Source organism: Aedes albopictus, chromosome 2, assembly GCF_035046485.1.
Source record: "Aedes albopictus strain Foshan chromosome 2, AalbF5, whole genome shotgun sequence".
In the NCBI taxonomy this organism is placed as follows: Eukaryota; Metazoa; Arthropoda; class Insecta; order Diptera; family Culicidae; genus Aedes; species Aedes albopictus.
Window position 1 is genome coordinate 374,860,842 of NC_085137.1, and position 25,006 is coordinate 374,885,847.

A 25,006-nucleotide genomic window follows, 5' to 3' on the forward strand; every position below is an offset into this window, starting at 1 on the left:
GATGTCGTCCAGTAATGTGCATTAATTGTGCCAGGAATGTTTTCGGATGGTGAGAAAGAGAAGAACCTAGGGTTTTGGACCATTTGGGCAGGGGGACCTATTTTTGGCACTTGCTGCTATAACTCAGCCAATTCCAAACAGATTTATCTACGCTAGCATATCAATTATGTTGACCAATTATTTTGGCAATACCGAGGAGTAGTTCTCTAGAACCTTCTCGAGGACTTAGAATTCCTTAGAAAATTTGTCTCCAAATTCTATTTTTATCTGTATTAACGAGATTTTTAGCCCTAGGCTAGTTCATCTCTGGTCCCACGCTTTACTTCCCTTCCGAAGGAAGAACTAACATATTGCGAGTTTGTCGGGAGTGGGATTCGATCTCAGGCCCTCGGCGTGATTGTCAAGTGTTTTAACCATCACACCAGGTCCGCTCCAAGATTCATCCATGAACTCCTACCGAATTTGTACCGTAATTTATTCTTCTTTAAATCCTTTCGCAGTTTTTCCTCAGAATTCTTTTCGCACAGAATTTATCAAAGGCTTTTTTCTGGTAGGATTTCCAGAGTTTTTGTCTGGCTTTTTCCAATTCGCACAAGCTTCCAATCAGTCTTTTTACGTGTTTGCTCCCATAAATTTCCATCTGAGATTTTTTTTTGGTGTTCCTTTTAGATGTCTGCGAGTTGGGATGTCTATCAGAGTACCTTCCAGAATTTCTGTCGGAGTCTTTTCATGGGGTCTCCTACCGGAATTTCTTTCAAAAATTTTCCCGATTTGCTTCCAGAGTTTCTCCCTGAGAATCCTTCCAAAATTTATCGAAGGTTACTTCAGAAATGTCTCAGATTTACGAGATAGCTAAGCAACTTTTTTTTCTGGATTTTTGCGATATTTTTGCAGTAGTTATTCCAGCGATTTTTTCCAGAGAATTTTCCGAATATCTCTTGATGATTTTCAAAATTCCTTCTTGAATTTCCTTAACCCTAAAAGGGATACCTGGGATCCATTGGACCCCAGGCGCCTTTCAGAGCTCGTCTTTGACGGAACACACTCAGCGAGGTGACGAAACTGAGGCCATGAAGGTATCCCTTTTAGGGTTAATATTATCACCTGGAGGTACTCCCGGATCTTTTTCTCGAGCCCCAGTTTCCCAGAATTTCTTCCAAAGTTCCTCTGTGGAATTTCTGCAGCAGGTCTTTGTAGATTTTTCACGAGATCTCACCTGGTTTCTTTACGATATTTCTCCGAAAATTTCTTACAAGGAATATTGTTAGTCATCCCAGGAGACATTTCCAGAGAAACTCCTGAAAAAGTATCTTCTAAAATACCTAGAACAACTATTAAAGAAATCCCAAAAGGAGCACCCAGAATCTTGGGACAATTTCCTATAGTAGTTCCGGGAATAGCTTATTTTTTTAGAAAATCTGTTAAAAACCTCGGAAGTATTACTGCAAAAAATCGTTAAAAACTATAAGGAAAAGCCTGAAAAAAGCTCTAAAAGAAATAACGTGAAGAACTCCATTACAAATATGTGGAGATTCGTAGCCGTGCGGTTAGGGTCACCGCTTCTAATCGCACCATGCTATGGGGTGAGGGTTTGATTCCCGCTCCGGACGATGGAACTTTTCGTGAGGATAGTTTCTTCTCCGTATCCACTGGTACATGCTCCGTGTGTCCCCTGTCTAGTGTTAAGTTTCTTTCAGTCTGCGAGAACCTCTAGGAAATATTCCGTCTGAAACTCCTGCAGAAATTCGGAAAAAAAAACTTTGAAAGACAGCTTACGGACCCTTTTGAAGAAATTTCTGGCGAAACTTCCGAAGAAATCACAGGAATAATTCCTGCATAAAATTTGTGCAAACTCTTTAAGAAATCTTTCGAAATTACAGAAATAACTTTTGTAGAAATTCTGGGAAAAATTCCGGAAAGGTCTCCTCAGGAAGTCCCAAGAGAAACACCGGAAGAAATCGGAAAACTTTTTAAGAGGAATCCCTAGAAAAACAATTGGAGAAATTCCGCGACATCTGAGTCACCTTAGAGAAACTGTTGTGGAGATATCGAGATTAATTCTGGAAGAAATTCCACGAAAATATCTGTGGGTTAAACGCAGTAGGAACTCCGGTAAAAGTTTCACAAGGGATTCCGGGAGCAATAACGGGCAAAAGCTCTGAAACATCTTCTGGAAGGGAATTAAGGAATCCTTAAGAATCAAGGAAAGAATTGTTTGAATCTGGGAAAAGTGCTGAATCTAGAAACCCGGGAGAATTTAAGAAGGAATACCAAGAAAAATAGCGTGAAAAATACAGAAGGATTTTTTGTTAGAAATCCTGAAAAGTAATAACAAATACTTCAAAACTAGTTCCAGAAAGGAACTCTGACGGCATTTCTGGAAAAACCGTTCTAAAGGAGTTTCTAGATCAAATGGAACTTTCCAGATACGTCCACGTCAGAATGGAATTTTGAGCAGCTCCAGAAATAAGCTTCAGCATTACGGAAAAATAATTTGTTTGAAAGTTCTTACTGCAAAATGAAAGCACTTGTTTGGAAGTAAACAGTGTTTACTAAACACTACTTTCGCAGAAAAAGAAGTAAACACTAAATAAACACTAAGTAAGAAACTCTAAGTACATTGGAAATTTTTTTTATTCCTTCCATGAGTATTCCTAGTTTCCCTAATGAATAAAATTCCCTAAGGATTCCTTGTTTTCCATGTTTTTCCAGGTAGTAGACACCTTTCCAGCATCCTTGTTGAATTCTTGGACATGTTATATTCCAGAAATTCTCAGAATTTAAATTCAAGGTCCTCCGTAAGATTCAACTGAAGTTTTCAGTAGAGTCTGAATGTCTGAATTATAATTCTGAAAAGGGTAAGAGTCCTCGTCTATGGAATAGTCATAGTCAGAGTAGTTTTCCACCAAAAACCATGTTGGTCTTTCGGCGTGATGAATTGTGGACTTTTGAAGGAGTTATGTTTAGCTAAGGCCTTCTTATATACCAAGCAGATGCAGATGGTTCCTGGTTAGTTGGCCGAATGCCGTTTGGCTGAATGCCATTTAACTGAAAGAATCATTTGGCTGAATGCCGTTTGACCAAAAAAAAAAAGAACGATGAACATAAGTATCATTCAACCCTTCTGAATTCTTTTGATCATTATTCGGACAAACGACCCTTTCGGCCAGATGGCCAAATATCGCTACAGATATTGATGTCAGATTTCTCTCAAAATTCTAAGCGATGGTAAAATTCCCCATATATTCATGCCGGGGGTATGAAAGATCATTGGTAAATGAATGATTCCTGACAAGTCATTTCACAGATATTCAGAGTAGATTTAGTAGACCCTGATGACAAAAAAAAAAGTTTGCCCATTCTAATCCTCAGAAAAAGGACCAATAACTCCAAAACGTCGAATCAGAATAAACAAATAACGTTTAAGCAGGTCTTCCGACTGCAAAAGCCAAAAACCATTCCAATATAAGTTTCCACAGTCGATAGCCCCCAATCTACAATTTGTTTAATGACTCTAAATGGAACTCTTTGAGGATTTCTAAATATGTTTTAAATAATTCTTATCAAGAGTTTGGAGTTTTTTTTTTAAGAAAGTAAGATGCATTTTTGGTAAGATCGTTTACGTATGCACGGTCAAGTTATTGACAGGTTCTGCCAAGGATCTTCAAGGAATTTTCAACGGAGTGTTGTTTAGACCCTCCATACTTTTGATGTGCGGCTGTTCAAATCAGTCAACAATAAAGTGAACGCATTTGTAGGGTCCCCAGTTAGCCTAGTGGTTAAGGCTATGGATCGCCAATTTGGAGATGGCGGGTTCGATTCCCGTTCCGGTCGGGAAAACTTTCTCGACTCCCTGGACATAGTATATCATTGTGCTTGCCTCACAATATACAAATTCATGCAATGGCAGGCAAAGAAAGCCTTTCAATTAATAACTGTGGAAATGCGTAAAGAACACTAAGTTGAAGCGAGGCAGGCCAAGTCCCAGTGGGGACGTAGAGCCATAAAGAAGGAAAAGAAGAAGAAGAAGAAGAAGAAGAAAAAGGGAACCTTAGAAGTTCAATTGCTGTCAAATTGTTGGGAAGACTATGGACAAGATTTTTGAAAAAGGATTGCACAAGATCTTCTAAAGATTCCTGGTGAATTCGTTGGCCGATTCTTAGCAAGACTGTTGTCAAACTCCACAGGAAACCTCAGCATTACCATGGCATATTCTTTTAAGATTCTAGGCAGAGATATCAGATTCTATCTTCCAGATATTCTTAGTTATTAACATTTTTTGAATGAAAAATATTCTCTTCAAACGCTTTAAACAGAAGAAACGAATTTTATTTTTTTCCCATCGAAAAACAAGAGAGAGATCTTCAAAATGAGACAAAAAGATTAAAAATTTGCTAACAGTTTTTTGAGAAATTAAATGTCAAAAATGATCAATTTTTAGAAGGTTACAATTACTTCAAATTAAAAAAAAATCGTTGGTTTTTTTTTCATTTTTTTAAGTTTGAACTAATTGTAACGAGTAAAACTTTTTGTCAGTTATATACAGTTTGTGTATTATCCCTACAAATTTGGAATTTTCTATTCTGACCTTTTTCAGTTTCAAATAGGATTCTTCAAAAGATCTTGGGCAGATTTGAGCGTTATTTTCAGTATTTTATCAAATATGCATAGAGGTTTCCTTACAATTCCTTATGATATTCTTAGTATCGTTATATTCTGTGCCCATGGAAAACAATTCCCATCTTGGAAAAGGTTCCTTAAGTGGGAAACAGCCCAGAGACACTCATTATTATCTAGCTTACCTCGGTTTTATGGGTTCTTCTAGAGCATTTCGTTCACCTTTAAATTCTACCATGATGTTACAACGTTTTGACGTTTTTGATCAGATTTTCCACTATAACTCGTAAATACGACGGTAAACCTCAAACCTTTGGATATTCGTATTCCTTGTAAAATTTGCAATAAATATGATCTGTTGGACAGTTTTCATTTGAAGTGTGCACAAAATGGGAATTAATAGCATGACATTACAACGTTGTAACATCACACTACTCATTTTCATTTTCAATCAGCTTTTCCAATGAAAACTATATGTTCAACTGATCATATTTACTGCTAATTTTACAAAGAAATCGAATATACAAAAACAGTCAAATCTGCATAGGAATCGCAGCAAGCATTTAAATCGAACGCCAGAGTTCTTATCAGCAATGATCATCTTTTCATTTTGTTAAGTTGCATTCTGCGTATTCTTCGAACGCACAAAACCGGCTACCAAATCGAAGCCAAACAACAGTGGCAAAAAATAAAACCAAGATGTTTATCTCCGGCTTCGAGTAGTCGTACACGATAAATACCCACTAGTATTAAATTAGCTTAATTGAACCTACCTTTTGTATAGAATCGAATAAATAATAAACCGCAGATAACCGAGAGAAAGGTTGCGTAAACTCTGAATCGACGGATCGCACGCTCTATTGTTACGCGACCGCGATGAGAATGTACAGTCAGAAAAAAAAACAACCACAACAATCAACCTGTAAACTACTTAGCAAGGAAAGAAAAAAAAAAGAACAGACCGAAGTCAAATGTAAACAAACTTTTTTCTTCGAACCAACAAGACAACACACTACCTTTAGTCGCAACAAAGAAGAAGCTCTACTTAGGCGCAAATACACACTCAATCAGAGATACCGAGAGAGAGATGAGGAGGAAAATAAAATTTATAATTTGAAATTAATGATAAACTGGTTTTGAACTGGTGGAAATAATGAGAAAATAAAGAAAAGCCCCTCCCCCCGTGGATCCCACCCCTCGCTTAGATCGCGCAAGAAACACAGTCGGTGCAGTTTGTGGTCTGAGATCTGAGGATGCATAACACCCTGCTTGCTAGTGTAAGATCGCGGGAAAGAAAGTGAGAAAGGTGCCCTCAAGATTCTCACGCGTCGCGCATCGTATTGTTTTCGAACTTTCAACCTTATACCGCTTCTGGTGGTGGTGGCTGGCGGCCGGCCAGCCCGAGGTAAGTACCCTAATACAGCGGCGGCGCATCGGCGCGGCGTAAGTTAAGCACGTGGTGACGAATTGTTATGCCATAATGCTGCGGACTGGCCCCGGGGTTCATCTGCTTTTAGCTATGGTGGACTCCCCCCGAGTTACGTGAGTATGACGTTTGTTGGTGTTGTTGTTGTTGTCGTCGAGAGGGGTGTTATGGGAGGAGTGGGACTGTGATAATAATGTAAACGAGTAAGAGTGAAAGTTGGCGTAATGAGTAGTAATCATCATCATCAGGATGGGAATAACTATAGACAGAGTTGACGAAGGAAAAATTGAGGATTTTTTGGGATATTACCAAAGAAGAAAACATATCTAAAAAGATTCAAATATTTCAAATATCAATACTGTTTTTGGACCTCAGCAATCGTTTCTACAATAAAACCAGTAGTTCCATTTAATATATTTTCCAATATTTTTCCAGCATTTTTTTTTTTCAAAGATTTGTCCAGTAAACCTACTGTCTACAATTCGAGAAGTTTTTTTTATAAATATCTCTCCAGATACTTACCCAGAAGTTTATTAACAATTTCTTCAAAATTTTCATTATCAAGTTCCATAAAATTCTAGAAAATACCCAGATCTTTGGCTCATGTTTTTATTCCATATAGAGATCTTCAAAATAATATTTTTGGCAAAATCAGCATGATAAGAAACTTCAAGAATATGAATTGGTAACATAATACCATAGAGAATAATCGTCTGACTTTTTGTATGTGACCCCCAAAATGTTTGTGTGAGTCGTCACACTTTGCTGAATCAAACCCCAAATCGTGACGTAATTTATGGACGATCCCTTTGCAATCATTGCTGACATGGTAAAATCAACGCTGATTACTAAAGTTGTAAGATTTTCATTGAAAAATAATTCATCAACTTGGAAAAAAATGTTTTTATTTTTTGTGTCAAACCTACGGTTTGCGGAAGTTCACACTGGAGGTTCATCAATAAGGGTGACAAAGGCTATTACCGGCAGGGTTGTTCTATTGGTCATGGGAGGGTTTTTGTGGGCCAAACTGTCTGAAATTTGGGCGTATTACTCAACTTGGTTGGGAAGGATTTGAGGCCAACTCTTAGATCGACAGGTTTCAAAAACCCCCATAACGAAGGAAACAAAACCTCCAAAAATAACTGAGTTCCACTATATAAATTTTCTGGTTTTCTAAAAAAAATGCCATGATTCCATTGATGTCCTCCAGATACTATTTTGTACGATTCCTCTTGTTATGGCACATATTTTTTCAGTAAGGCACATTTTTACTCTGAGATTGTTGGACATTTCTTACAAAATAAAACCAAAATGAGTATCATTAATGCAATACTTTCAGAGATAACTCGATAAATTACTACAAGGAATTTATTATTTCGATTGATATTAGATTCCTCAACAAATTCAAGAGTTTTAGGTAGCCCCCCGACAAGGGTATCAGTTTCACTGGGGTACCAAAGAGGCCCAGGACTAGAATTGGACAGGATGCTATTGAACGGTTGCATGATTTCAGAACTCAACCATTACTGTAACCTAAATTGATATTTTTAACATCCATATCCTTAAAAGTTCTACAGATTTGTTTAAAATATCCTTGAAATGTTCGCCATGATTCTTTACTGGGCAGTTATACAGTTATTTTTCGGAAACTAATCCTAAATATTTTTCACAAATTGTCAAATTGTGATGCTTTTAAGGAAATTCACCACATAGGAATCATAGAATTAATCAAGAAATAACTAAGGATTCCTTCCGGATCTTCTTCTGACATTCCTAAAAGGTTCCATATAAGATTCCTCCAGGATCTCCTGTGGGAGGAAATTAGAAGGAACTTGCTAGAGTATTTCCTCAAATAATTTCTGTAGGAACTTCATGAGAAATGGCATAAATAAAAAACAAATGAAGGAAAATTGCTCAAAATACTCCCTAATAAACTATGAGAGGATGTCCGTTAGAAACATCTGAAAAAATTCCAGAATGCACTTCTCGAGGAATTCTAGAAGGATGTGCAGGAAATTCAAACGGAACTCTTGGAATGAAATACCTGATAGATACCTGAATTGAAGAGATTCTGGTTGCTGGAATCCTAGAATTTCCTGAAGAAATCACGGAAGCAGTTGTCAGCAGAATTTCAGTAGAACTTCCAGGAAAAATCCCGGCAAGAGTTCTTGAAGGAATGCTGGAAGAAGCTCCCGAACGAATCCACGAAAGAATTCCTGAAGAAATCCCAGAAGAAATTCCCGGATTTTTTAAGCAATCCCAGAAGTAGTTGCTGTAATAATCCCGGAAGGAGCTTCTAAGAAGAACCCTGGAGAAGGTATTGGAGGAATACTGAAAGAAGTTCTTGTAGGATTACTGGAAGATCTCACAAAGAATTGCTAAGGAAATCCGAGAGCAATCTCGCACGAAATTCCTGGAAGGAATCCCAGCGTGAATGAAATCTTGGCAGGAATTCCAGAAGCTATCCCTGAGAGAACTCCTGGGGGATTCCCGGAAGAAATTCTGGGTGAAATTGCTGGAATTATTTTTCAGGAATACCTTCTAGAATTAACAAAAAATTCTGAAGACATTTCTTAAGAATGCTTGGAGGATTCCCGGAATTCCTGTAGAAATCTCCAAAAACAATCTCTGAAGGAACCCCAAAACCAATATTAGATGGAGCTCCCTGAGGAATCACATTAGAATAACTAGCCACAGAAGTCCAATATCGCGATTGTGCCCAATGTCCAGAGTGTGATTCCTGGAGATTCCTGGAGGAATCTCGGAAATAATTTCTAGAGAAATTGCGGAAGGAATTTAAAAGCTCCTGAAGTAATCTCTATTCCTTGGGGTCTCAAGTTAGCCTAGTGGTTAAGGCTATGGATCGCCAATCCGGAGACGGCGGGTTCGATTCCCGTTCCTCCGGTCGGGAAAATTTTCTCAACTCCCTGGGCATCCAAATTCATGCAATGGCAGGCAAAGAAAGTCCTTCAATTAATAACTGTGGAAGTGCGCAAAGAACACTAAGTTGAAGCGAGGCAGGCCAAGTCCCAGTGCGGATGTAGAGCCAGAAAAAGAAGAAGAAAGAAGAAGAAGTAATCTCAGAAGATATTTTTTAAGAAATCCTAGAAAAAATCTCGGGAGTACTTCCTAAAAAAATCCTGGCAAGACCTCTGAAAGAATCTCAGACGAAACCTCTTTAAGAATCTCAGGAGAAACTTCTGGACGAACCCCAGAGGAAACTTCTGGAAGAATCTTCAATGAAACCCTAGAAGAATATCATCAAGAACTCCCTGGGAAGTCCACAAGAAACGCTTGACAGAGCCCTGGAAACTCGAAGGATGTCGTGGAGGATACTGCCAATTCATTCGAATGGGGGCGTCTCAGGCCTTGCTAGAACCCTCCCGGCACTAAAACCGCCCACATACAAAATTTCACGCCAATCGGTCCAATTGTTTTCCGAGTCTATAAGGGTCAGACAGCCAGACAGGCAGAGAGATAGGCAGACATAAATCCATTTATCTATACATACATAGGTTTTGGTGATAATTTTCCTTGAATGCCATAAGGCTTTTGAGGGAAGTCAGCGAGAATCCTGAAGTTAATGAATTATGACTTCATCATCAGAGATGTAGCAAAACCTTTGGCAGATGTGATCCTAACCAACCTAAAGCTTCGAGAATAAATCATGAAAGATCTTTAAAAAAAATAATACTGTAATAATGCGCCAAAATATCGTTAAATACAGATTGTTTAAAATTTTTTTAGCTCTACAGGTATGAACTGTATTTTTTTATGTGCTGGCGAGAAAAATAAAATATGAAATTTTGTTAGGCGGCGTGGACAAATTTAAACAGCAGGGCACCAGGTCAATTCGAGTAGCGGCAACGCGTGGGGAAACCTTGGAGAAACCCCTATGAAAATGACTTCAATATTAAACATAATTAACGAATAGTTTAGAATGCCTTCCTGTCCATGATTTTCTTTGAAAATTTGTTCAAGGGTTTCTCCAGAGATACTTTCAAGAAGTTCTCCAGAACTTTTTCCTGGGTCTTCTGCAGGAGTTGCTTAAAAAACTTTTCGATAGATTCAAACATTGCCGCGGAAACTATTTCTTGACATTTTTTTCAAGAAATTCTTCTAGGAATACCGGCAAAGGGTTTTCCAGTTCTGCCAGGCATTCTTTCGAAGATTCCTTCAAAAAATATATTTTCTCAGTTTTTTTTAGTTTGCCTTTAAAAAATTGATCCAGGGCAAAAATGATTGTTTGTGCAGGATTTCCTTCAGATTTTTTCCAGGAATTGTTGTGTGTTGCTTCATCCAGAGATAGAATAAAAATTTCTTCTAAGAGTTTTTCCAGTGTTTTTCAAGGTTTTCTTCAGAAAATCCCCCAGGAATCCATCAGAAATATATTGAAGCGTTTCTTTAAGAATTCCCCCAGTGTTTTTGTCCATTTTTGCAAACATTTTTAAAAGTTTCATTCTGAAATTTCATAACAGTTTTATCCAGGAATCCCTCCAGTAATTTTTCCTTGGAATTATTTCCAGAGTTCATACAAAAGTTTCTAAGGTTTTTTTTCTAGGACTTAAGCAGATATTTTAATAGTTTCTACGGGGATTTTCCCAGGAACTTTTCCAGAGAAAATTTCAGAAAAAGATTCTGAAATTTTATTTTGTCCTCCAGAACATTTTGAGGTTTTTTTTTCTAGAAATCTTCAAAGATATTACCAGTAGTTTTTTGTTGGGTTCAATCGTACAATCCTTCAGAAACTCTTCAGAAATTTTTCCAGAAATTCTTTCAAGCAGACTTCCAGTATTATTTTGAGCAATATCTGGAAGAACTTGTTACGGATTTTAATTTAGTTTTCTTTTTCAGTTTGTTATAAAAAAATGTAAGAAAACATGTCGTTTTATATTATCTAATAAATGTATCACTGTTGGTAATTTGTAGTGTTCCGGAATAGATTTGGCTCCTGAAATGTAGCCAAAATGTGATCACCCATTTCCAGGACATTTCGAGCAATGATTAACTGCAAGTGAAGAAAACCGTTCTCTAACAGGAACATCAAAATGCCGACTGCTAATATAAGATCTCGAATCAGGAGGATCAATTGATGTAAGCAATCCTTGATAAAAACAAGCTATAGAAGCAGTAACAGATGCTGTGAACTAATAGGCGAACTGCCAAACGAAACACAATGCCGAGGATTTTTTTAACAATGTCTTGAGAAAAATCTCTATTGAATTGATGAAATTTGAAAGAAAATGATGAAAATTTCCATAGAAGAACTTTTTAATGAGTGCCTGAAATTCCCGAAGAAATCCCCAAATTTCTGCAGAAGTCTTTGGATATATTTTCGAGGAATCCCATATTCATAACGAACACGAGCTTCTGAAATCTCTAAAGGGTTTTTTAGGGAATCTCCAATAAAATTCTTGTAAAAATCTCAATAAGTATTCTTAAATGAATCACAGAGAATTCATGAAAAAAAACTTCAATAAATCCCTGAAGCGAATTCTGACAAATTTCTTGGGAAAAATACTTGGAGAAACTCCTCCAGAAACCCTTGTTGGAATTTCCGAAGGATTTTTATACGATTTCCTAGGGGAATTTCTAAAGTTGTCCATGATGGAGCTTCAGAAGGAATCCATGGAAATCTACCGTAATGAATTGTTTGGAAAAATTCTTAAAGAAGCCCTGATTTTTTTTTCTCATATAATTCCTGGAAGATTTTATTATGAATCCGTTGGAGTTTTTGAAAGAAACCTTGCAAGACTGAATTCCAGGAAGAATTTCTGACGGAATCCATGGAGCAACTGTGGAGAAAATTTTGGAAACTCAGAAAAAAATCTTCATATGTATTTCAGGCAGAATTCTTCAAAATTCTTGTGATTTTTTTAATTTGATTTCAGAACGAATCTCTGAAGAAATAGCTGTTAGAACCTGTAGGATTTTTTTCAAGAATCCATAGCAAAATTTCTGAAGATCATCGTCCTGATAATTTTCTAAATCTTCAATTAGTCTTTGAAGAACTTTCGGCGGAAAATCAATTTAAATATCTCTCAGAAGAAATAGCTGATGAAAATTTCAGAAACAATATTTGATTGATATTTTTGAAACAGGAACTTTTAGAGAAATTTGAACAAATTTCTGAAGAAATCCTGGGTTCAATGATACATATTGCCAGATGCATACCAGATTTGCTGGTATGTCTGAAACATACCGGAAAAAAAATTTTAATAAGAAGGCACGAAATGTTTTATTTTTTATTTTTTTTTTTACTTTTTTACCCTGTCCTTGGTAAAATGATGAGCACGATGATGGAATGATGTGTGGCTGTTGTACTCAGCTATCCTACAATCTGAAGAGTACATCATAGAAAGTCACATCAAGTCCATTACACAATTGGAAGATGCGTCCAAATCCATTAAAAACAAAATCCTTAATGCCTACCAAGAGAGCTGTCCAACTAAATCAATTAGTTCGAGCAGAGACGTTCCATGGTGGAATAAAACTCTTGAGAAGCTTAGGAAAACTGCGCGTAGGGAATTCAATCGTGCCAAGCGAACCGGCGATTGGAGCCTATACAGAAAGGCCCTGACGAACTACAACAAAGAAATAAGGTCAGCCAAACGGAAATCGTGGATTCTAATGTGTGAAAGCATAGAGAATACACCCGTAGTGGCCAGACTCCAAAAAACTCTTTCAAAAGACCACTCCAATGGTGTGGGTAGCCTCCGAAAGACGGATGGTTCGCTCACTGTAGAGCCTAGCGATACACTGAGCGAATTGTTAAAGATCCACTTCCCTGATTCAATCCCTGAGTCGAGCATCGGCGACCAAGACACTGGAATTGCTGTCTCAGATCCACAAGAGATCCCATCATGGGTTTCTGGATCTAAAAAAGACGCAATAAAGGTTGCAAAGGAAGCTTTCACTCGGGCCAGGGTTGAGAGGGCTGTGAAATCTTTCGAGCCATTTAAGTCTCCTGGCATGGATGGAATATTCCCAGCGTTGATCCAAAAAGAGGAGAAAACACTGGTTCCACCCTTGGTTGAGATTTTTAGGGCGAGTCTGATTTTGGGGCATATACCCAACGATTGGCGTCAAATCCGGGCTGTCTTCATTCCGAAGGCAGGAAAGAGGGATAAAACCAACCCCAAAGCATTCAGGCCGATAAGTTTATCCTCTGTAATGCTCAAAATTTTGGAAAAGGTACTATGCGAGTACATAAATCACAAATTTATGAAAGCAATGCCTTTGTCAAAAAACCAATTCGCTTATCAAAGTGGAAAATCTACGATCTCGGCACTACATACGGTAGTTCAAAAGATCGAAAAAACACTCAATGCAAAAGAAATTGCTCTTGTAGCATTTCTTGATATTGAGGGCGCATTCGATAACGCTTCTTATTCGTCAATAGGGTCAGCAATGTTGAGGAGAAAATTCGACCCATGCATTGTTACCTGGGTACATGCTATGCTAGCTAATCGAAAAATCTCCCCTGAGCTTAGCGGTTCATACATTACTGTTAAAGCAACAAGGGGATGTCCGCAAGGCGGAGTGCTTTCTCCTTTGTTGTGGTCACTGGTGGTGGATGAGCTTCTACTCGAAGAGATGGCTTTCCAGTCTTGACAAAAATAAAATAGCAGTATTTTTATTTTTGTCAAGACTGGAAAGCCATCTCTTCGAGTATCAACCATACAGTCGAAATACGTTTAGCGATGAGCTTCTAGACAGCTTAGAGAGAAGAGGCTTCGAAGTGGTTGGATATGCTGATGACGTTGTCATTATTGTACGAGGCAAATTCGAAAGTGTTATCGTGGAAAGAATGCAATCTGCCCTAAATCACACTTTTTCCTGGTGTCATAAGGAACAACTAGGCATAAATCCTACAAAAACTTCCATTATCCCTTTCACCAAACGGAGGAAGGTCCAACTGAAACCCCTTTTCTTGAATCATACACAACTAGTTTATTCAAGCGAAGTAAAATATCTAGGTGTCATACTCGACGCAAAACTGAATTGGAACTCTCATCTCCAATCAGTTGTGCAGAAAGGTCTCAATACACTTTGGGTTTGTTCAAAAACCCTGGGTAAAAGATGGGGCCTAAAACCAAGTATGATTATGTGGATATATAAAACCATTGTTCGTCCCAGGACCTCGTACGCTTCCCTTGTCTGGTGGCCTAAAACTAATGAGGCTGCTGCAAGGGCGAAGCTCAACAAAATCCAACGCAACGCTTGCATAGCGATCACAGGTGCAGTTCGTAGTACACCCACTTTGGCCCTAGACGCAATGCTTCACCTGCCCCGGTTAGATCAATTCATAAAGCTGGAAGCGGAAAAAAGTGCTCTAAGGTTAAAGAGAACAAAAACGCTGCTGTCGGGAGACCTTACGGGTCACCTCAGCATATTAAATGAATTTGCCATAAATCCCGCAATAGGAATTTGTAGTGACTGGATGGAAACGGTAGTCAATTATGACTTACCTTACGATGTGCTCATTCCTTCCCGCCAGGAGTGGGAAGGAGGTGGACCCAGCGTTCCAACAGGCTCTATAAATTTCTTCACAGATGGTTCGAAAATGAATAATCTGACAGGCTCCGGAATCTATGGCCCTAGAACAACAATCTCTGTCCACTTAGGACAGTGGCCCACAGTATTTCAAGCGGAAATATATGCAATATTAGAATGCGTGTTATTATGCCTGAGGAGAAAGTATAGGTTTGCAAAAATATGTATTTTCTCTGACAGCCAAGCGGCACCCAAGTCGCTTAATAACTACACTTGTAACTCAAAGCTAGTGTGGGAATGCATTCTGGCTTTGAAAAACTTATCCATACGCAATCGAGTCTACCTATATTGGATCCCAGGACATACGGGTCTAGAGGGAAACGAGATTGCTGATGAGCTAGCCAGAAATGGATCTAATGAAAGGTTCATTGGCCCTGAGCCCTTCCCGAGCAGGAGAAAATAGCTGAAGAATAACAAACTCAGGTATGGAAATCCGAATACCTACAACCTGAATGAGGTATTAAGAAGCCCTGCATAAGAGGTAAAATACCTAAAATAATAACTGATGTGTTTCCTGTGCATAACACGCGAATAATGACTTCAGGTATGGTAATACCTAAAAAATAATCGGTGTTTTTTCCATACAAATAGCGATTTTTCTATAATTGAATAATACCTGAATCAGTCCTCAAAACCAAAATAATAACTCGTTGAGGTATTCTATCAATACCTACAAAATACCAAAATAAGTTATTTTCAATACCTGGACAACCGACCAATACCTCGTTTTGGTATGATACCTGACTTTGGTATGCTCCAGTTATGTGTCAGTTATTCATTCCTGCTCGGGTTCTGCGGGATCTCAGACTGCTCTATAAAAATGGAACTGAACAAATATATGGTCAGTCAAATCACATCAAACTGGAATGCACTTCCCCATACGAGCCAATCTAAAAGGCTCGTAACGATAAACCCCAAGAAAACCCAACAACTATTAGGTCTCAACAAAAGGGATCTCAACATCTACACCGGTCTAATAACTGGACACTGCCCCTGCAGATACCATCTACAAAAGATCGGAGCAATCCAAACCTCAAATTGCCGCTTCTGTGACGAGGAGAGGGAAACATCAGAACACATCCTCTGCTATTGCAGTGACTCACTCAACGTAGGTTCAAAGTTCTCAGCAAGCCCTTTTTAGGGCCTGCTGACATATGGATCTTATCTCCCAAGGACGTGGTTGGCTTCATAAAGCTAGTCTCGCCAGAATGGGGGAGTCACATACTGTAACTCAGGATCTCTATTCATCAATAATAGATGGTCTTGAGTTCAGTCGATACCAAGGTATCTCAGTGACAAATATGTTACTGAGATAACTTGCGTACCTCACAGCAAAAGGGTATATCACAATAGTTCTAAAATCTGGACGCAGTGATCTTCACCCGACAAACGAGAGAGTGGCTGTTGTTCCTTTTTCAGTCCGATTGGGGGTCGTCCATTATGGGTTGCCGTTCGTCGATATCTAATTATCCGGGTCCGTTTGAGCTATGAGAGCTCAGAAGAGGGTCAAGTGCCAGCCACTCTCGGGGGGAGAGCAACTGACGAAGTGCCGGGGCTGGGATCGAACCCATGACCATCCGCTTATGAAGCGAACGTGTAGCCACTGCGCAACGGGCCCCGGCAGCACGAAATGTTGCTAATTGTCAAATTGAGAGATGAAACTTGTAAAAAATTACCACTTGTTTTGGTGAAATTCGAACCCGCGACTCCGTAATCGCTAGACCGGCACATTAACCAACTAAGCCACAGAACAGGTTATGATTCTGCGGAATAGAAAGCCAAACTCCGAAGCCACACCGTGAACACTCCTTTTTTACAAACCCATCTCTCTTTCGGCTTAGATGCCAATACACAACAAACTCACGTTTGTGCCCACTAACTACAAGGGAGATCGATCCAGGAACTTTTAACAGAACTTTAACAGTGGGGACGTTACACCAAGAAGAAGAATAATAGAAGAACCACATGTTTTGCAGATCCTTCTGAATCATATTAAAAATAAGTCCTTTTATGAAAAAAAAACAGCAAGAGAAATTTCATACATACTTACATGGAATGCCATGGGTCAATAAAATCAGTAGTAGATGAAGAACTTCAACAAATTATCGAATAGATAATTCAAATTCACTTTCTCGGCTCCCGGATACAATCGTTTCTCGTTCCAAATTATTAGCCATCGCAGGAGCTACCATTTATATTTCCAGCAGCAGAATTCAGCCTGTGTGGTAGGTAGCGAATGAAAACAAATCTGCTCAACACTTTCGATTTCGCCGCCGCCCGCTAAGCTCACCCAATAATTAACAGCACTTTAAATCTAGCAATGCACTGCACCACGGCGAGGCGGTGATGCCTTTTGCCCTTAATCGCACAGAGAGACTGCTTCTCCCGATCCGGGGATGCCTCGAGCTACTACCGAACAGACCATTTATTTCAGTTAAAATTAATCCAATTTGCCTTCCCACGACCACCGACCGCCAGCAAGCGACAAGAAGCTTCACGTCTTTCAGTTGGAGTCAGTGCCCAGGAATAAAACTGTTCGAGACCCATCTTTCCATATTAACCAGGTAATTGGCACCAATTTTCCGTTTTCTTGTGTCCTACCATCATCATCGTAACGTAACAACAAACGGCACGATAGCAAACAGCAGAAGGAGCCAAATAAAGTGACAGAATGTGCGGTTGAGTTGGAAACCTTAAGTCGATTAAATTAGCAGACAAACAACGAAGATGCAGATAAACAACAATCATTTGGTGTACTGTTTTCTAGCGTTGGCATTCGAATTGTTGAAGTTCCACAAATTTGTAGTTTATACCATTCGTGATTGCTGAACAAGTCATGTACTAATCCATTTGGTACCAAAGACAAGGGTGTAGGACTAACTGTTGCATTTAAGCTTGGAGACGGAGTCGGTAGCGTGGTGGCTACTGCTTTTGCCTACTGTACAGAAGGTTCGAGTTCAATGTCAATCCTTGCCTAACTTTTGAACACGTTCAATGTTATGCTGGTTTTATAGTTGTATATTGCGCCTAAGCGAGTCTGGACACAAGATGAAGACATGACATACGTGGGCCCGCGCATAACTCGCGAACGGATGGTCCGATTTGGGTCGTCTCAGTTTTGTTTTGTTAGTTTTCACCCAAGGAAGGTTAATAAGGCATAAAACCTGGAAAAAATGAGTTTTTTCTTTTTTTTTTTTTTTGAAAAACGGGTTTTCGTACATTTTGAACGGGGACTTGGACTTAACCAGGGACTTGAAACGTCAAAAAACGCAGTAGGCAAGACAAAGTTTGCCGGGTACAGCTAGATAATTATAAAAGGTAAAATGAAATAAGCAATCGATATTATAATTTATTCTAAACTATGTATTAATCCATTCGGTACCATAGACACGAATGTAGCATTAGGGCAGTTCAGACTTCAAACATGTTAAAATTTCAAATATGTTCATTACAACAAGGATTGTTGCAGAACTAGAGTCCTGTCAAATTGTCAGCCATATCGGTGGTGATTCAATGGGGGCCCAAAAGCGAAATAGGTTTATGTGGGAATTACTATGGAAAATTTTCAAAGCAAAGCAGATTCTCGCAAATTTCTTAGAATGGTTTTAGAAAGAATGCATGTTAAGACTCTTCGTATCCCTTCAGATGGCATTCCCGTCCATGGATTTCTTTGAGAATTTCTTCAGAAATTTATTTAGAGTTTCTTTCAGGAATTGTCACTGGGCCTTTTTCAGGAAGTTTTCAAGGACATGCTTAAAAGATTTATCCAGGTTTTCTCAAAAAAATCCATTCGAAATACCATACGATGTTTCTTGAAGAACTCTATAGGAAATTCCTTCAAGGATTGTCAGATTTTTCACAGACGTTTGCTCCAGGGATTCCAGAATATGATTTTTTTTTTCAAACGGTTCTTCAAAAGATGCAATTGCAGGAGATTTTTTTACAATGATTCGAAGATTCTGTCAAAAATTACACTACGGTTTTCCATCAGAAAATCTGATTTTTTTTTTCCAAAAACTTTCCTGAAATCATTGCTAAAATATCTTCAGAGGTTCCTTTAGATATTACTCCATTTATTCAGGGATGTTCTCGGTTTTTTTTTGGAAATTCCTCTAGAAATTCTTAATAGATTCTTTTCCAGACATTACTTTTGATTTATTCAGACCTTCCTTCAAGGATTTTTAAATTTTATTTTTATTTTTTTTTTCATAGATTCTATCAACAATTGCTGCAGAAATTTATGACTTTTTTGAGAATTCTTTCAGAGATATCTCCAGCAGTTCTTCCAAGGATTGTTTCAGAAAATCCTTCAGAGATCCCCAGAAATTTATTGAGGGATTTCTTCAAAAACGCCGCCAGAACCCATGTCTGCAATTTATGCAGACATTATTTAAGAGATTTCTTAAAAATTTCCTCTACGAATTTGCCAGGAATCTCTCCAGACATTCCTCAAACTTTTTTTCGTTGAAATTATTTACAGAGTTCTTCCAGAAGTCTATTAAGATTGGGTTAGTTGAAATTTACGAATGAAAAGAAATTGAAAAAAAGTCTCTTCAGATTTTGTTTTCTATCAGAGAAGTAAGAAAGTATCCGAAGGTGTAACTTCAAGCATTATCCTAGGCATTCATGCAGGAATTCATCAAAGCATAACTTCGAAAATTGCCGCAGAAATTTTCGTCCAACAATTCCGCCAAAAATTTCAAAGAATTTGTCCTTGAAGATTCCAAAGGTATCTCCAGGAATTTTTAACGGATTTCTTCAAACAATCCTTTGGGAATTGCTCAGAAGTTGCTTCAGGGATTTTTTGAAGAACTCTTTTATAAGTTTTGTGCTATTTATGGAAGATTTTCTGAAAAATCCCAGGAGACATATCTGAACAAATGCTGTAGGGATCTCTATAGACATCCCAAGAGATATGTCTGATGGAACTAGAATTTCTGCAGGAATCACTGAAGGAATTTTTCAAAAAGTTTTTGGAGAAACTTCTCGGGAAACCCTTGGTGGAATTCCTGAAAAAAAACTGAGATAAATTTAAAGAAAATTTTCTGTAGAAATTCCTTGGAAAAATTTTGATAACTCCTAAGGATATTTTGAATCAATTTCTGGGTTTATACATGGAGAAATTACTGGAGGAAAACTCGAGGAAATCACTGTATGAACTCCTGCAAGAATTTTCGGGATGAATCCCTGAAGAAATTTCTAGACATATTAATGTGGGAATTTTCAATGGAATCCCCTCAAGAGTTATTGGACAAACTGCTTTCGATAGAAATTGGGAAACAGCAGGGAAAACCTCTAAGGAATTTCAGGAAATTCCTGAGAAAACTTTTGGAGGATATCTCGATTGAAACCACGAGGCCGTACTCCCCTTACTAGAACGTTACGTAATTTGTGGTCGGCGCCTAAGAGATTCCTTGGAGATATCTAAAAAAAGCGGGGAATTGCGAAGAAGAAAAAGAAGAGCATCGAGGAGAACACCGGGAAAAGCCACAAGAGAAACTCGTAGATAAATTTCAAGAGCAAATATGAGAGCAACCCAGAGAAGGCATTCGAGAGGAAACTAGAGAAAACCTCTGGAAACTCTGGAAACCTCTGGGAACTCGAGCAGAAAACCTGAGTGGGGCTGTACAGTTCATATACCACGTAGACCAAATTTAAGTAATCTCAGACCTCCCCCTCCCTCTCGTAGACTTTCGTCCATACACAAATTTTGAAAATTTGTATAGAGCGGCCAGACTCTCTCCCATTCCCAAAAAAGTTCACGTGGTTTATGAATGATCTTCGATGAACTTGGGTCTTTGGAGTTTCGTGGCGATATTCCTAGGGGGTTGAAGTGTCAAGTTCAATATCCAAAGAGGCTCCGCAATGTAATTTGTCGATTGTTTAGGGGGTGGGAGACATTCCGCTTAAAGCGGGATCTAAGCCCCGTACTGCCGTACTAGACTTATTTTATTTACCACTCTACAATTTTCTTCAAAAACTGTAGAAGATAACTGTAAAATTTCTTAGAGGAATCACAGGAAAATACCATTATCAGGTATCAGAAGGCCGGCTCTAGAGGCACGTTATCCTCCATTTGGGACATTTGTGCCATCGCCATACATATAAGCCTATTTCATCATTTACCTGAGGGAGAATGGGATAAGGGATGGAATGGGACTAGGAAAGGGAAAGGTGATGAAATAGGAAGGGGTACCCTAGAAGAGGGAATGAACGCATAAGCGTAATGAGAGCTCATAGCCCATACCACAATGGGTTTATTCAGTGTCCTGAAAAGGACACTGTAAAACGCATAAGCGTAAAGAGAGCCTTTAGCTTATTGGAGGTAGCTTGTGACGTCATGCGACTTTCAATATGACATTGAAAGGCACGGCATCGAAAGCATCCTCAATATTCAAGAAATTACCGCAAATCGTACGTTTGAGCGAGTACTTTCTTGAAAACGTATACAACTTTGTGTAAAAGAGTCACTGCGGACATCCCAAATTGGGAGGCATGTGAGTTCACATGAGTAGGCATGTCAGCCAGACGAACATCACAGATGTGATAATTGACAATGCATTTCAAGTATTTCAGAAAGAACGAGGTAACCAGATAAATCTGAAACTCATTCCATCTTTATACAACGCACGCACCCTTTCGGGATAAAACTACAGAGTAATTTCACGCCATGAAAATACCCCATAGAAACTACAAGAGTTCAAAACATGTTTGAAATACTCAAATCCCTCCGCAGAAAAATAGGACAAAACCCCGTTTCCTCCTGAAGATTTGAATTAAGCAGAGCTTTTTAGGGCCCACTAAGTCGATCATATAGCTATAATTCTCAAGCGGAAGCTAGAGATTCGTAACTATACAAAAGAATGCTTTATCCGAAGATATTTTGAACTTGAACAGATCAGAGTTCCATTCAGGAATACCTCTTGCAGTTCGCACAGACCGCAGAGGACAAGCTTTTTCAAAGCAATAGTCACAATGGAGGGCGTTGTAGGTACAAAACCACAATGAAACCCTCTTGGAGTAGCAATGGAAGCGAGTTATCTACAACATGTGGTCGCAACCAATACAGGTTTCCTAGTTCGTTGAGCAGGGACGCCTGAATACGCAAATTTTGCGAAGGAACACTCAAAAGTGCAAAGAAAGTCAAATGGAGACTCCTCATCCGACACATGCCAATCAGTCAACTCATGACAAATTCTGCTCATGCAGAGATTGGTTAAGTGCAATTCTATGTTAAGTTATCCATGAACTGTACTACCTAAGTAATCCATCAAACTGAAGCACCTCAAATTAATGTTTGAGCTACTTCAGATGATGTAATCATCGTAGCAATACTGCCAAATTTAAACGAAAAAATGCTGAATACAAGAGCTTGCTTGAAGGCATCCATAAGGAAAGGTTGACACATACTGTTAACGTTATTCTAAGATATAGCATGCTTGAGGCACGGCACTTCATTTATAATGAAAGAAGCAAAACTGGGTTCACAAGGTAGCCTATACAGAAGTTACCCTACGAAAATGAACTTTTTGAAGTAGAGCCACTTGGGCCACGCACGCTTTTTACGCTGAAAATTGATCTGAGGTTTCCTAGCCGTAGCCACTACCCAAACTAGACAGGATTACACTCTTCACAATCACAGCACAAAAAGGAAACATAGGGAAACATCAACGACAAACCAAATCGGTGTCAATTGATAAAACGCCAATGGCGAAAACGCATTGAGCGAAACCGTATAGGTAGTAATGTAAGCTAATTTACAACATTTGAATAATCCCGCCCTTATTTAGCCTCAAATTTGAGACTTAAGAAGGGCAACTGATTATCTCGGAGAAACGCAAGGTCCACTGCGCTATTGCTCTGGTTAGCGCAGTAAGGGCGTAATACTGTGGAGGACGCCCTAATTCTCCACAGGCTCCGTTTGTGGTTAGGTTTTTATTAGACCCCCCTAACCATTCATTCCTTGGCACGGTAAGCATAAAGCCGCATAACACCATGAATTAGGGGTCACCTGTTTAGTGGACTCTTACCACTGGATCAGGCGGTCCGTAGTGTTATTCTTAGCCAATTGAGACAACCGCTACCGACACTACACAGCTTTCTAGGCTGATCGGGAAAAGAAGTTAACATTGATGGCTAACTTCCGAACGAGCCCGAACAGCCGACCAAAAACCAAAAACTGTAGAAGATAACTGTAAAATTTCTTAGAGGAATCACAGGAAAATATCATTGGATGAATTCTAAAAGGAACGCAATTCTACAAAATATACTGCAGAATATACTTGGGTGTTAACCCAAGGAGGATTCCAAGGAAAACTCTGCAAGGAATCCTGGGCAAAATTTCTGGGAATCGTTGGCTCCGTCTGAGTCTCCCTAACAAGGTATGGCAGAATCTCTAGAATAACCAATGGGAGGAATCCCGGGATGAACTATGGGAGAAATCTCGATCTAAGCTTCTGCAGAATTTTAGGAAAAAAAAAATGGCACAAAAATTCCAGGAGAATCTCTGGTTGTAATCCTGAAAAAAAAAATCACTTTGAAATCCTTATAAAATCTCAGGAAGGAAAACAAGCACAAATTTTTGAAGAAATCGCAGGAGGAACTCCTGAAAATTTCTCTGGAGTAATACTGCAAAAAACACCAATGGAAATCTCAGCAGGAAGAGCAGGAAATACCCGGGAGAACTCTGGGAGCAGGTCCTTGAAAATTTCTAGGTATGTTTTCAAGAGACATTCTGATTAATTCAAGAAGGAACTCCTAAGTAAATCGCAGGGAGAATTTCGGGAAGTATTCGGGAAGAAACTCTGTAAACAATAGTGGAACGATTTCAAACAAGAATCCCATAAGGAACTCAAGGAGGAATCTCTCTCTCTCTTCTTGGCATAACGTCCTCATTGGGACAAAGCCTGCTTCTCAGCTTAGTGTTCTATGAGCACTTCCACAGTTATTAACTGAGAGCTTTCTCTGCCAATGACCATTTTGCAAGCGTATATCGTGTGGCAGGCACGAAGATACTCTATGCCCAAGGAAGTCAAGGAAATTTCCTTTACGAAAAGATCCTGGGCCGACCGGGAATCGAACCCGTCACCCTCAGCATGGTCATGCTGAATACCCGTGCGTTTACCGCCTCGGCTATATGGGCCCATAACTCAAGGATGAATATTATTTAGAAATTCAGGAAAAATCCTAAAAAATAAAAATAAAACCCTAGTTAATCCACCTAGCGGTGCTGGCCCCTCTCTAGTGCTTTCGAAAACCCATTTCTACAAAACTCAAGTCACATGTTGATGAATACAGTTTCTTACCGGTTTTGGCAACACGAGGTGAATTTTATGTTGCCAAATGGGGTGTTGAGAAAATCCTTTAAAAAATGCGATTTTACAACTTTTATGCGTTAATTTGACATATATTATCAATATGGACTATTCACAAGTTACAAAACGCTCCCCTTAGGTGACGTTCATAAATTGCGTCAAGATTTAAAAAATTATCGTTTTTGAGAACTTAGTGATTTTTTTTATTAGAGTTAAAGCTAAACCATGTATTTAAGATGATTTTGCGATAAACAAATTTTGTCAAAAATTTGTGTTGCTAAAATCGGTAAGAAATTGTTGCCAAAAACGGGTGTTGCCAAAATCGGGAAAAAAATGTTGCCAAAATCGGTAAGAAACTGTATAGCACTTTCATATGTTTAAGGCCGCACGGGACGACGTGTAATTTTTCCTATCTTCCCTCTCTTTCTAACAATTTGCCTCGCGATTTTGAAGAAGCAAATATCAATTTCCACTGCACTGACGTAGCTGAAACTTTAGTCGATTGTGCACCACAAGTGAGCAAATGAACGATCAAATTTCTAGTCAATAATATGAAGTAAAAGTTGAGATTTGCATCTTACTAGCAACAGAGCAATGGCGGACGATTCAACCACCGTCCCGTCCGGCCTTAACAAAAATCTATTTTGTGGCACCAGAAATCGTATCGTTTATATGGCTTTTGATGTTTCAGCCTCAAAATCTTAAGAAAAAGCCGCTATCTTGAATTGTGAGCCGAAATCTTGGATTTTAGACCGCCATCTTGAATATTCCGGTCGTCATTTTTGGACTCCGGACAACTTCCCCATACCAAATATACCCATAAATGCACGGTTTTACGGCCTAAAACTTCTTTGGACAGCCGTCATCTTGAATTTTGAACTGCCATCTTGGATACACTGGTCGTCATTTTTGGAGTCCAGACATCTTCCCCATACCAAATATACCCTACCCATATTGCATGGTTTTAGGGCCTAAACTCCATTTAACAGCAGCCATCTTAAATTTTGAACCGCCATCTTGGATTTTAGACCGCCATCTTGGATATTCTGGTCACCATGTTTGGACTCCGGACATCTTCACCATACCAAATATT

The 25,006-nt window shown here is 38.9% G+C and overlaps 1 protein-coding gene across 6 annotated transcripts in view; it reads right to left on the reverse strand.

Annotated features, from left to right (window-relative positions):
* LOC109422492 (high affinity cAMP-specific and IBMX-insensitive 3',5'-cyclic phosphodiesterase 8) overlaps window positions 1-25,006 on the reverse strand; it is an 871,092-nt gene that overhangs the window by 413,018 nt on the left and 433,068 nt on the right. The gene's annotated exons all lie outside the window — the stretch shown is intronic.